Below are 10,875 nucleotides of genomic sequence, written 5' to 3' on the forward strand. Positions count from 1 at the left end.
CTACCCAAAATGGGGGGCAGGTGGTTATGAAGACAAGAAGTGACTGGCTTACAAGCTTTGAAGAGGGAGCCTAGTTTCAGATGGGGCAGGGTTAGGTAGAACCTCCATTGAATGATTTCCAATCTGTTGGGACTGGGCTGACAAAAGGAAATGAGGCTAAGACTCTTGGGGTACAATAGTGAATAATTGCCATCAGGACTGACTATGAGGGTTGGAAATGTAGAGGTAGATGTTTTTTGACAAAAAGAGGGGAGTGATTGATTGTGCAGCCCAGGAGCAGAGGTCCCTGGGACCATCAAGTGAGAAGAGCGGAGAGCGTGACCCTACCCAGAGAGGCAGTGACACCAAGGATGGAGACAGAGACAATGAAGTGGACAGATGGAGTGGCTGGGGACACTGGACTCAGGGAGGGAGAGGGGTTGTGTGCTGACAGCCAGGGGGGGTGGCCTGTGGGGTGTATCCTTTAGTTATTTGATGATGCATGTGGGGGATTGCAATGAAACGAAATACGATAGGATGAATGTGAAACTGATTTTCTCCCATGTAAACCCACATAATTCACAATAAAAACTTAAAAAAACAAAAACAGGAGTAACTAAGATAAAAACCAAAAAGAAAAAGAAAGAACAGGTGGCTAACATGTAAATTGGCTTACATGATTCGCTAAGGGTACTAGCTCTACAGGTTACCTACAAGGTGGTCACAGGAAAATGGCAGGACAGGTTTTTCAGGTAACCTGCTATAAAAATGGCTTTCTGTCTCAGGTCTGTTTCTGGGCATCTGTTGTAAAGATGCAATCGATAACACTGTAATTCTCTACCCTTAGGGTATAAGGTATCACACCTTGTATGGATTTGCTCTAACTGGAAAGACCTTCTGGAGACAGATTGTGATACTCTGCACCTGCCGGACCTCAGAAAAAAGGAATGTCACCTGTAGGGCAGATGGTCAGGCTGACGTCCAGGTTAGAAAACCTGCTGTTCGAAAAGCAGCCTTTAAAATCCAACATGCCTGCTAGACTCATAAGACTTTAGAATGAAATGAGGGCTCAGTTTTCAGACTGCTGTACTTACACACACCAATACATCTGATTTTAAGTGTTTGTGCGGGTCCATGCAATAAAGACTCCGACAGCCAGGAGCTAAGAGGGACTTGGACCCCGGGGGATGGGATGGGTCCCAGCCAAGGCTTGCTCTCCACTCACGGGATTTGCTTCTAGCTCTCTGGACCAAGTACTTGTCCTTTTCCTCTGATGTAGGGGAAATTTGCCACAAAAGTGTAGTAGGGACAAAGGAGATTTTATTCAACATAGGAGAACAGAAACAAAGGTGAGAAAATGTGCCTTCGGGACACTGGAAGCAGGCTCTGTCTGAGTCTGAAGAACTTTGGTAAACCAACAGTAGATAAAGTTAAAGAACTCACTCCGGAGAACTTGCTGTCTGTCATATTACTGTTAGTGCCGCTGAGTCGGTTTTGACTCAAAGCAACCCCATATGGTGGGTTTGTACTGCCAGCTTGGGTATTGCCAACCTTGTGATTAAAAATCCAGTGCTTATCCTATAGCCTCATACCAGGACTCCATAACTTGCTTCCATAGATACGCTAAAAACTTTTGAATCATAGCGATTGTGACTTTTTTTCAATAGATCAGAGACACCTTGTGGCAGAGACAACAGTCAGGGGGTTTCCATGGGTCCAACAGGCTAGGAAAGGAGCTAGTGGACAAACGCCCTGTTGTGTGTTTTTGTCAAGAGCAGGAGCCATCTGAGCTGGGATCCTTGGGCCCTTTTCATGAGCAACTGAAGGTTTTACCTTTCCTGAGTGCAAAACATCTCTTTCTGCTCTCCCGAAATTCTCCCACTGACAGGCATTGGTGGACATATCACAACTGTGTCAGAACTGTGTCTCTACTCAAGGAGGCATGTGACATTAACCTTAGAAGATGGGGTCAGGCCCAAAGATGTCAGGCTCCATACAGTAAGCACTAGACTGCAAAACACACGGTCCAAGGTTAGAGCCCACCAGATACTCTGCGGCAGAAAGATGAGGCTTTCTGTTGCAGCAAAGATTTAAAAATCCTCAGAAATTATACAGGGTCGCTGTGAGTTGGAACCAACTCCATGGCACTTAACAGCACTCTCTCTCCCTCCCTCCTGTCTCGCTGTCTCTCTAATTCTCTCTCCCTCCCCCTCAATTTCACTAGTCCCTACCTCAGCCTTCCTTTCTAGGCTGTCAGGACCCCACCAAGCCTCCAGTGATGTTCCCAGGGGAGGCCAGAGCCTGCCAGGCCAGCTGGACTCTCCCCCAAAACAAACTGAACAGGAAACAGGGTACAAACAAAGACCAAACGATGGAAAGACCTGAGGTCCCTAGTGAAGATGAAATTTCTGCAGTCTGAAATCGATCAAATATGCAATCAAGATGTATTGATAATTGGGCGGTTGGGATGCAAAAGTTGGAAACAAAGACGAAAGATCAATAGTTGGAAACTATGGCCTTGGTGATAGAAATGATGCTGGAGATTGCATGATAGAATATTGCAATACCAATCTTCATTGCAAATACCTTTTTCAAACAACATAAAAGACAACTACACACATGGACCTTACCAGGTGGAATACACAGAAATCAAATTGACTACATCTATGGAAGAGATGGTGGAAAAAATCCATCTCATCAGCCAAAACAAGGGCAGGGAAGACTGTGGAACAGACCATCAAGTGCTCATATGCAAGTACAGGCTGAAGCTGAAGAAAATGAAAACAAGTAAATGAGAGCCAAAATATGACCTGCAACATATCCCACCAGATTTTAGAGATCATCTCAAGAACGGATTTGATGCATTAGATACTAATGACTGAAAACCAGAGAGTTGAGGGATGACACCAAGAACATCACACGGGAAGAAAGCCAAAGATTGTTTAGAAGACAAGGAAGAAAGACCAAATGTCAGAAGAGAGTCTGAAACTTGCTCTTCAGTGTAGAGATACTAAAGCAAATGGCCAACGGATTGGAAGAGATCCATATTTGTATCCATCCCAAAGAGAGATAACCCAACGGAATGCAGAAATCATAGGACAATATCACTGATGTCACAAGTAAGTAAATTTTTGCTAAAAATAATTCAACAAAGGCTGCAACACTACGTCAATAGGGAACTACCAGAGGTTCAAGCCAGATTCAGATGAGGATGTGGAATAAGAGATGTCATTGTGGATGTCAGATGGTTCTTGGCTAAAAGCAGAGACTGCTAGAAAGATGTTTACTTGTGCTTTATTGACTGTGCCAAGGCTTTTGAGTGTTTGGATCATGACAAGCTATGGATACCATTGTAGAGAATGAGTATTCCGAAACACTTCATTGTGCTTATGAGGAACTTGTACATAGACCAAAAGGCAGTTGTTTGGGGGAAAAAAAAGGGAACACTGGATGGTTTAAAATTAGAGAAGGTGTGCGCCATGACTGTATTCTTTCACCGTGTTTATTCAACCTGTATGCTGAGCAAATAATTTGAGAAGCTGGATTATATGAAGAAGAATGTGGCATAAGGATTAGAGGAAGACTCATCAACAAGCTGCGACATGCAGATGAAAAGATTGAAGTTGTCAAGGACTTGATTTTACTTGGATCCACTGTCAACACCAATGGAAGCAGCAGTCAAGAAATCAAACAATAAATTACACTAGGAAGATCGGCAAAAGACCACTTTAAAGTGTTACAGAGTAAAGATGTCACTCTGAAGACTGAAGTGTGCCTGGCCTAAGCCATGGATGGTATCTTTGTCTCATGTAAAAACTGGACAGTGAATAAAGGAAGACCTGAGAAGAATTGATGCCTTTGAATTATGATGTTGGAGAAGAATAGTGAATATACCATGGACTATCGGAAGAACGATCTATTTTGGAAGAAGTGCAGCCAGAGTGCTCCTTGGAGACCAGGATGGCTAAGCTTCGTCTCTCCTACTTTGGACATTTTGTCAGGAGGGAACAATCGCTGGAGAAGGATGTCATGCTGGGTAAGATGGAGGGTCAGAGAAAAAGAGGAAGACACCTAATGAGATGGATCAGTCAGGTGGCATCATTGATGGACTCAAGTGTGGCAGCGGTAGTGAGGTTGGCCCAGGATCGGACATTGTTTCGTCCTGCTGTGCATGGGGTCGCTATGAGCCGGTTCCGACTCGATGGCAACTGACAACAACAACATATGAGAAGAACAAACAAGTCTGTCAGGGAAAAAGTACACCCAAAATGTTTCCTTGGAATCAAGAATGGTGAGACTTGTCTGAGGTACTTCAGAGGGTGGGTTATCAGAAGGAACCAGCTGTTAGGGAAAGTCACCTTGTTGGTGAAAAAGCGGAAGACCACCCCAATGAGATGGATTGGCACGGTCGGTACCACACTGAATCCAAACAGCAGTGACTGTGCCGATGGTGCAGAACTGGGCAGAAGTGATTTGGGGGCACCTAACAAGGTCACATCACATTTTCCAGTCAGGTTCTGGCCTTGCTCTTCCTCAAAATTGGCAGCACACAGATGATTCTCCTAAAAAAGCCCGATGCCAAAGACCAAATGGCCTCTACTGAGCTGCAGTCGAGGCTATGCATTTGACCTGAAGATAATTACTAGGAAATAGTTCCTTAAAGGCTCAAGATTCAAAAGGACACCCAAGGCAATTAAGATCCCAAAGATAATGGTATAAATCATGAATCATTTAATGGAAAGCTAATTTTGCTCTATAAACTTTCACCCAAACCCCACCCCACCCCCACACACACAACATTTTTTTTTAAAGGATGCCTAAGGGCAGATGTCTCTCTCTGGAGGATATCATGTTTGATAAGGTGGAGGGTTGGAGAAAAAGAGGAAGACCCCCAGCAAGATGGATTGGCAAATTGGCAGCATCAATGGGCTCAAGTGTGGCAACAGTAGTGAGGTTGGCTCAGGATCAGGCAGTGTTTCGTTCTGTTGTGCATAGGGTCGCTATGAGTCGGTACCTACTCGATGGCAACTAACAACACAAAGGGTAGATGGAGTCCTGGTGTGGCGCTGTGGGTTAATGCGTCAGACTGCAAAGCTGTTTGAACTGTAAGGTCGGTGGTTCAAGCTCACCAGCTGACTCTCGGAAACCCTATACAGGGTCGCTGTGGGTCAGAACCGACTCAACAGCATTTAACAACAAGGGCAGCTAGCTTGGACTGCTGTTTTTATTGTGAGGTGCCATCAAGGTGATGTGGATTCTATAACTCTATAAACCGCTGGGCAAAAATATGAGGTACCAACCATGTCTCCCATACTCTCTACTCAACAGCACTCAGACACCACTCTCACAGTTTATTGGAGAAGTTAACAGGTTACAATACAGGATTAGAAAGTGTTCAGACCAGACTTATCCCAGTAAGCTGCTGGTAAATGCCCACAGGACACACCGCTACACTGTAAGCCTCAGTCTGAAGACACTCGGCTCTAACTTCCCCACTTAGGTGCCTGAAGTCACCCCACTCTACAAGTAAGTTTGCTGTCCAGAGTCACTCAGCTTGATTTGCTCCGTGGGCTGGGAAGCCCACCGCTCTGTCTCCTGCTCTGGCCATTTGTTCTAAGAGAGGTTGCCCCTCTGCACCCCCCTTGGAAGTCACAACTTTCTGTCCCGGGACCAAGGAGGTTCAGTGCACAGGGATCTCGGGGTCCAAGGGACACATTCCACTCCTGGCTCTTCTTTGTTAATAGTGAGACCTGCCCCCTGCTTCTGTGAGAATTCATTTTATACCCATGCTGAAGTTTGGGTGTTTTTTTTTTGTTTTGTTTTTGTTTTTAACAATTACAATAAACTCCATTAACATCCACAGCTGAATCCTGTCATCCTATCAGAATCTTCTCCCACCTTCTTTTACCCAGACCAATCAGGAAAAGAGTCATTTAGTGGGCGTTACAAGGACTAGGGCTAGAAGAGACATATTAAATAATTCACTACACCACAAGCGGAATAAAAGTGCCCAGTCTTGCCCCATCCCTATAATCCTTGAGCTGATATTTGCAGCTGCTCTATCAATCTATCTTATTAAGGGTCTTCCTGTTTTTGCTGACCCTCTACCAAGCATGCTACCCTTCTCCAAGAATTGACCTAGGTGAGTCACCTCAAGTCCATGAAGTTGAAAAACAGGATTCCAGGAGAATCAAATCTTTGGTCCAGTCCCTTCCCCCAGAACTCTCCTCTTAGCACTTTTGGGTGAAACCCTGGGGCCATTCTTCAGGCTGGTGGGGAATGTTGCTGGGCCCTGGGGCTCTGGGCTGGCCCGTGTCTCACCTCTTCTCTCCTTTTACCTCCTCCCTGGACATTCAGGTCTAACTCTACCCCTTCACCGCCTTGATGAGGACAGCCACAATCAGGCCTGGGGTTCAACTCTGACTCCTGACACCCAGGGGCATTGGGGGTCCCAGACAGCTCCAATGTGACATCTCTCAGAGGAGTCACACCTCAAATGACTACCCCCTCCCCTCCTTCTTCTCTACCTCTGGGCCTTTGTCCAGCTTGTTCCCTCCCCCACACCCACACCCTCCCCTACACCAACTTCCTAGGCAAGCTGACTCTGGGCCACAGGACTCAATTCCGGTGACTCTATCCACCCCCACCTCTTGGGAGACACTGTCCCTGAAGTACCATGACCTGAGCAGAGGGATCCCTGCCTCCCACATAGCAGGTCGGATTACAACATCCTACACCATGTTCAGGCAAGTTCTCCTCTCTGCTGGGGGACCAGCGCCCCCTGACCCCCACACCCCCAGTGCCAGTCTCTTCATTCAGGGAAGAGGGCAGTTACCTCCACCCCCACCTGCTGACCTGAAGCTCTGATGGGAACTGCAACCTGGGCATTTCACTGAGGAGCACGGTAAGCTTCCTCTCTTTTAGAGACCAGAAAGTCAGTCAGTCAGTCATCAAACATTGCCTGAGAACCCAGTATCTTCCAAACCCTAGGCTTTCAATAAACCTAGGCTTGTCTGCCCTATAGGTGCCCTGGTCAGTAGGGCCAGCAGCAATGAAAGAAGGCCCAAGAAATATGTATGTTTAAAATATGGCAATAATTGTGAGGTCAGCCCAGGACTGGGCAGTGTTTCATTCTGTTGTGCATAGGGTCACTCTGAGTTAGTACCAACTCGATGGCCCCTAACTACAACAAGTTTAATATTTTGGAGCATGGAGATGTATTAACTTTGCTTGCAGAAACAATAAAAAAACCACAAACACCAATTTCAAAGGCTTAAACTTGATATTTTCTTTTTCTCTTTCTTATAGAATTCTTAGAATTCTAGAGGTGGGCAGCTGCTAAGTTAGCTCAGAGGCTCAATGTCGTGAGGGTCAGTGCTTTGACATTCTCTTTCTCTTTTGAACATGTTTGATACCTCATGGTTACAAGATGGCAGTTGCTGCTCCAGCCACACCATCTATATTCTAGCCGGAAGAAGGCAAGAGGTGGCACCTGTATAAGCAAAGTGAATGTGTTCTTAGAAATGTCACAGCTGACTGCTCCCTGTGGTTTTCTGGCTATAGGCCAAATATATCACTATTAGTCTAGCAGAAACCCTGTTTTTCTTCTGTTTCTCATTTCCCCTCTTTTTTGTTTTTACTGTGAATCTTTCTCTTTTCATCTTCCCTCTCCCTGGTTTTCTAAATTTTTTCAAACAATTAATATTTCTTCCTTTTATTTTCTCTTCCACAGCTCCATTTTCCTGTTCCTTTTTTCTCTTTTTAGTTATTATATTATTTTTTCTGATTGCTGCCCATTTTTGTTCTTTCTCCTTAATGATTTTCTCTTTTCATTGTTGGCTGTTTGTTTGCTTATTCTGTTTGGTTTCCGTGTGTGTGTGTGTGTGTGTGTGTGTGTGTGTGTGTATGGGGGGTTTCTCACCCATCAGGATACAGTAATGGAGCCCACACAATCCAGCCACAGCCACACCCACTGAGCCCCACCCACTGGGCAAGAGCCAGTCCCAGCTCCTATACCACCTGATAAGAGAGAAACAGTAGCCAACACCAGTCAAACCCACCCTGAACGAAGGTGCACGAAGGAAAAACAGAGAATAGTTACGTTTCTAACTACACTCACAGGAAACAGTGAAAACCTAAGAACACATCAACATACAATCATCAATGTAAAAAAAAACCAACAACAACAGCAAAACCACATTGTCCCTGAAATAGCAGGTTAAGAAACAAGAGAGACTGACTCAATTTCTGAGCAAGAAAAGATCATGGAATTACCTGAGAAAGATTATTTAGATCTCTTCAAAGGATTCACAGAAAGGAGAACACAGCAAAACTTTAGAAGACTTCAGGAAAACATTTCAAGAACAAACAGACAAAATAAACACAAATTTTGAAACAAGACAAACCCTGCAATTAGACATCCAAAAGGTTAATACTAAGATCTCAGAAATGGACAAGAGGTTGAAAGGGCAAAGGAGTTGATGTCAAGCAATGGAAGCCCGTAGTAGTGAGCTTGAACATCAATCTCTCAATACTAGTGTGCTAGAAAAACAATCAGAAAAAATCCAAAGAAAGCTTAAGAATTATGTGCGACATCATGAAAAGAAACAATTTATGGTGGTCGCTATTCTAAACCAGAAAGATACAATAAAAAACACAAAGAAATTTCTCAAGGAGTTATTGGAATAAAATGTCCCTAGTGTCATGAAAGATGAGAAGGTAAGCATTCAATAAGCTGAAGGAACCCCAAATGGGATAGTTCCCAGAGAAAATCACCAAGCCATCATAACCAACCTTTTCAAAATCAAAGACAAGGAAAAACTTGAGAGTCCCTCAGGAAAGACGAAAAGTTACCTGCAAAGGTGAACCAATAAGACTAAGCCCTGATTTCTCAGTGACTTGGACTGAGAACCAACAACAGCAGACAACAACCTGAGATTACATGACAACACCACTCAGAACACAGTCTAGATACAGAAGTATCCAAAGTGCAAAAAACCCTACATGATTGAAAATAGCAGGGGATTATAATCATTGCAATGAAACGAAATACAATAGGATGAATGTTAAGATAATGTTCTCTCATGTAAATTATCACATAATTCACAATAAAAACTTAAAAAAAAAAGATATACTGGGGGGGGGAAGGCTGAAAATAGGGAAACAGAAATATCAATTTATAATTCAGTCAACTACAAAACAAAAGAGGAAATAGTATAGATAGGGAACTTCCAAACAGTAAGGAAGTCAAGCAGATTTCAAGAGAAAACAAAGTGTTTTAAACGGGGTCAGGTGGACTATAAAGGGTAACATCAAAGAAAATTAATATACCTAACATCAAAAGGAGCTCTGGTAGCGTAGTGGTTACGAATCGGGCTGCAAGCCGCAAGGTCAGCAGTTCAAAACTACCAGCGGTTCTGCGGGAGAAAGATGAGGCGGTCTGCTCCCGTAAAGATTGACAGCCTCGGAAACCCTGTGTAGGGTCGCTATGAGTCTGAACCGACTCCACGGCACAAGCAACAACATCAAAATAAGAAAGGAAAATCAGACACATTTAGTAAACATGAACACAACAAAAAGAAAAAGAAAATCCACAAACAAAATGAACTCAGCACATAAAATTATATGGAACAAAAAAACCCAGCAGCACCACAAAACACACACACAGTAAAATGACACCAATCAATTCATACCTATTAATAATTATACTGAATGTAAATGGATTAAATGCACCAGTCAAGAGCAGAGACAGCAGAATAGATAAGAAAACCAGATCCTTCAATCTGCTGTCTGCAGAGACACATCAAACAGATGGAGACAGCCTAAATGCCGGTCAACAGAAGACTGGTTAAACAAACTTTGATACATAAACACACTAGAATACTATACATTGTTGTAGAACAATGATCAATCTGCAAAACAAGGCAGAACATGGATGAACCTGGAGAACATTATGCTGAGTGAAATTAGTCAATCACAAAAGGACAGACATTGTAAGAGACAAATGCTGTAAAAAGTTCAAAGGTATTCTTGATAAAAGAAACATTCTGTGATGGTTACTGGGGGGCAGGGGGCAGGAGGGAAAATTATTCATGGACTTGTTGGGTTGTTAAGTGATGTTAAATTGGTGTAGGGTTTCTGAGGAGCCGCTGATGAGCTTGAACTCCTGATCCTGCAATCCATTGCTTATTATACAATGCCATACCAGGACTCCATTCCTGGGCTACAGATCACTATTCAGGCTTTCTTTGTTTTGATTATACCCCTTTGCCCTTTTAATGTATTGTCCCTTTCTGAAATCTTAGAATTAATCTGGATTTTTAATTGCAGGTTTTGTATTGTTTCTAAATTTGCATTTTGTCTGTTGGTTCTAACATGGGTGACAGGGCAGGCTGTATACATCAAGAGGGAGGTTGGCAGAAGAAGGATGAAGGTAGGGGGAGTCATAGGGAGGAATGCAACAGTTAAAGTGAATCGAGGTAAATACTGTTAACTGAGTCCTGGTGTGACAATGTAGGACAAGCACTGGACTGCTAACCACGAGGTCAGCTGTTCAAAGCCACCAGTCACTCATTGGAAACCCTATACAGGGTCTCTATGAGTCAGAACCAACTCGACAACACGCAATAACAACAATAACAACTGTTAACTAAATGATACAAGGAGATTGCAATCACTGTAATGAAATGAAGTCTATGATTTATTGAATGGAAAACTGATGATCGGCTCTGTAATCTTTATTCAATTACAAATAAAGTCTTAAAAATAATAATGATGCTACCCTTAAGGGTAATCTCAGAATTTTCCATGGCGACATTCAGTGCTTTGTTGTTGTTGTTGTTAGCTGTTATTGAGTCCGTTCTGACGCACAGCGATCTTATGCACAGCAGAAGGAAA

The sequence above is a fragment of the Chrysochloris asiatica genome, unplaced genomic scaffold (genome assembly GCF_000296735.1).
Source record: "Chrysochloris asiatica unplaced genomic scaffold, ChrAsi1.0 scaffold00097, whole genome shotgun sequence".
NCBI classification, from domain to species: domain Eukaryota; kingdom Metazoa; phylum Chordata; class Mammalia; order Afrosoricida; family Chrysochloridae; genus Chrysochloris; species Chrysochloris asiatica.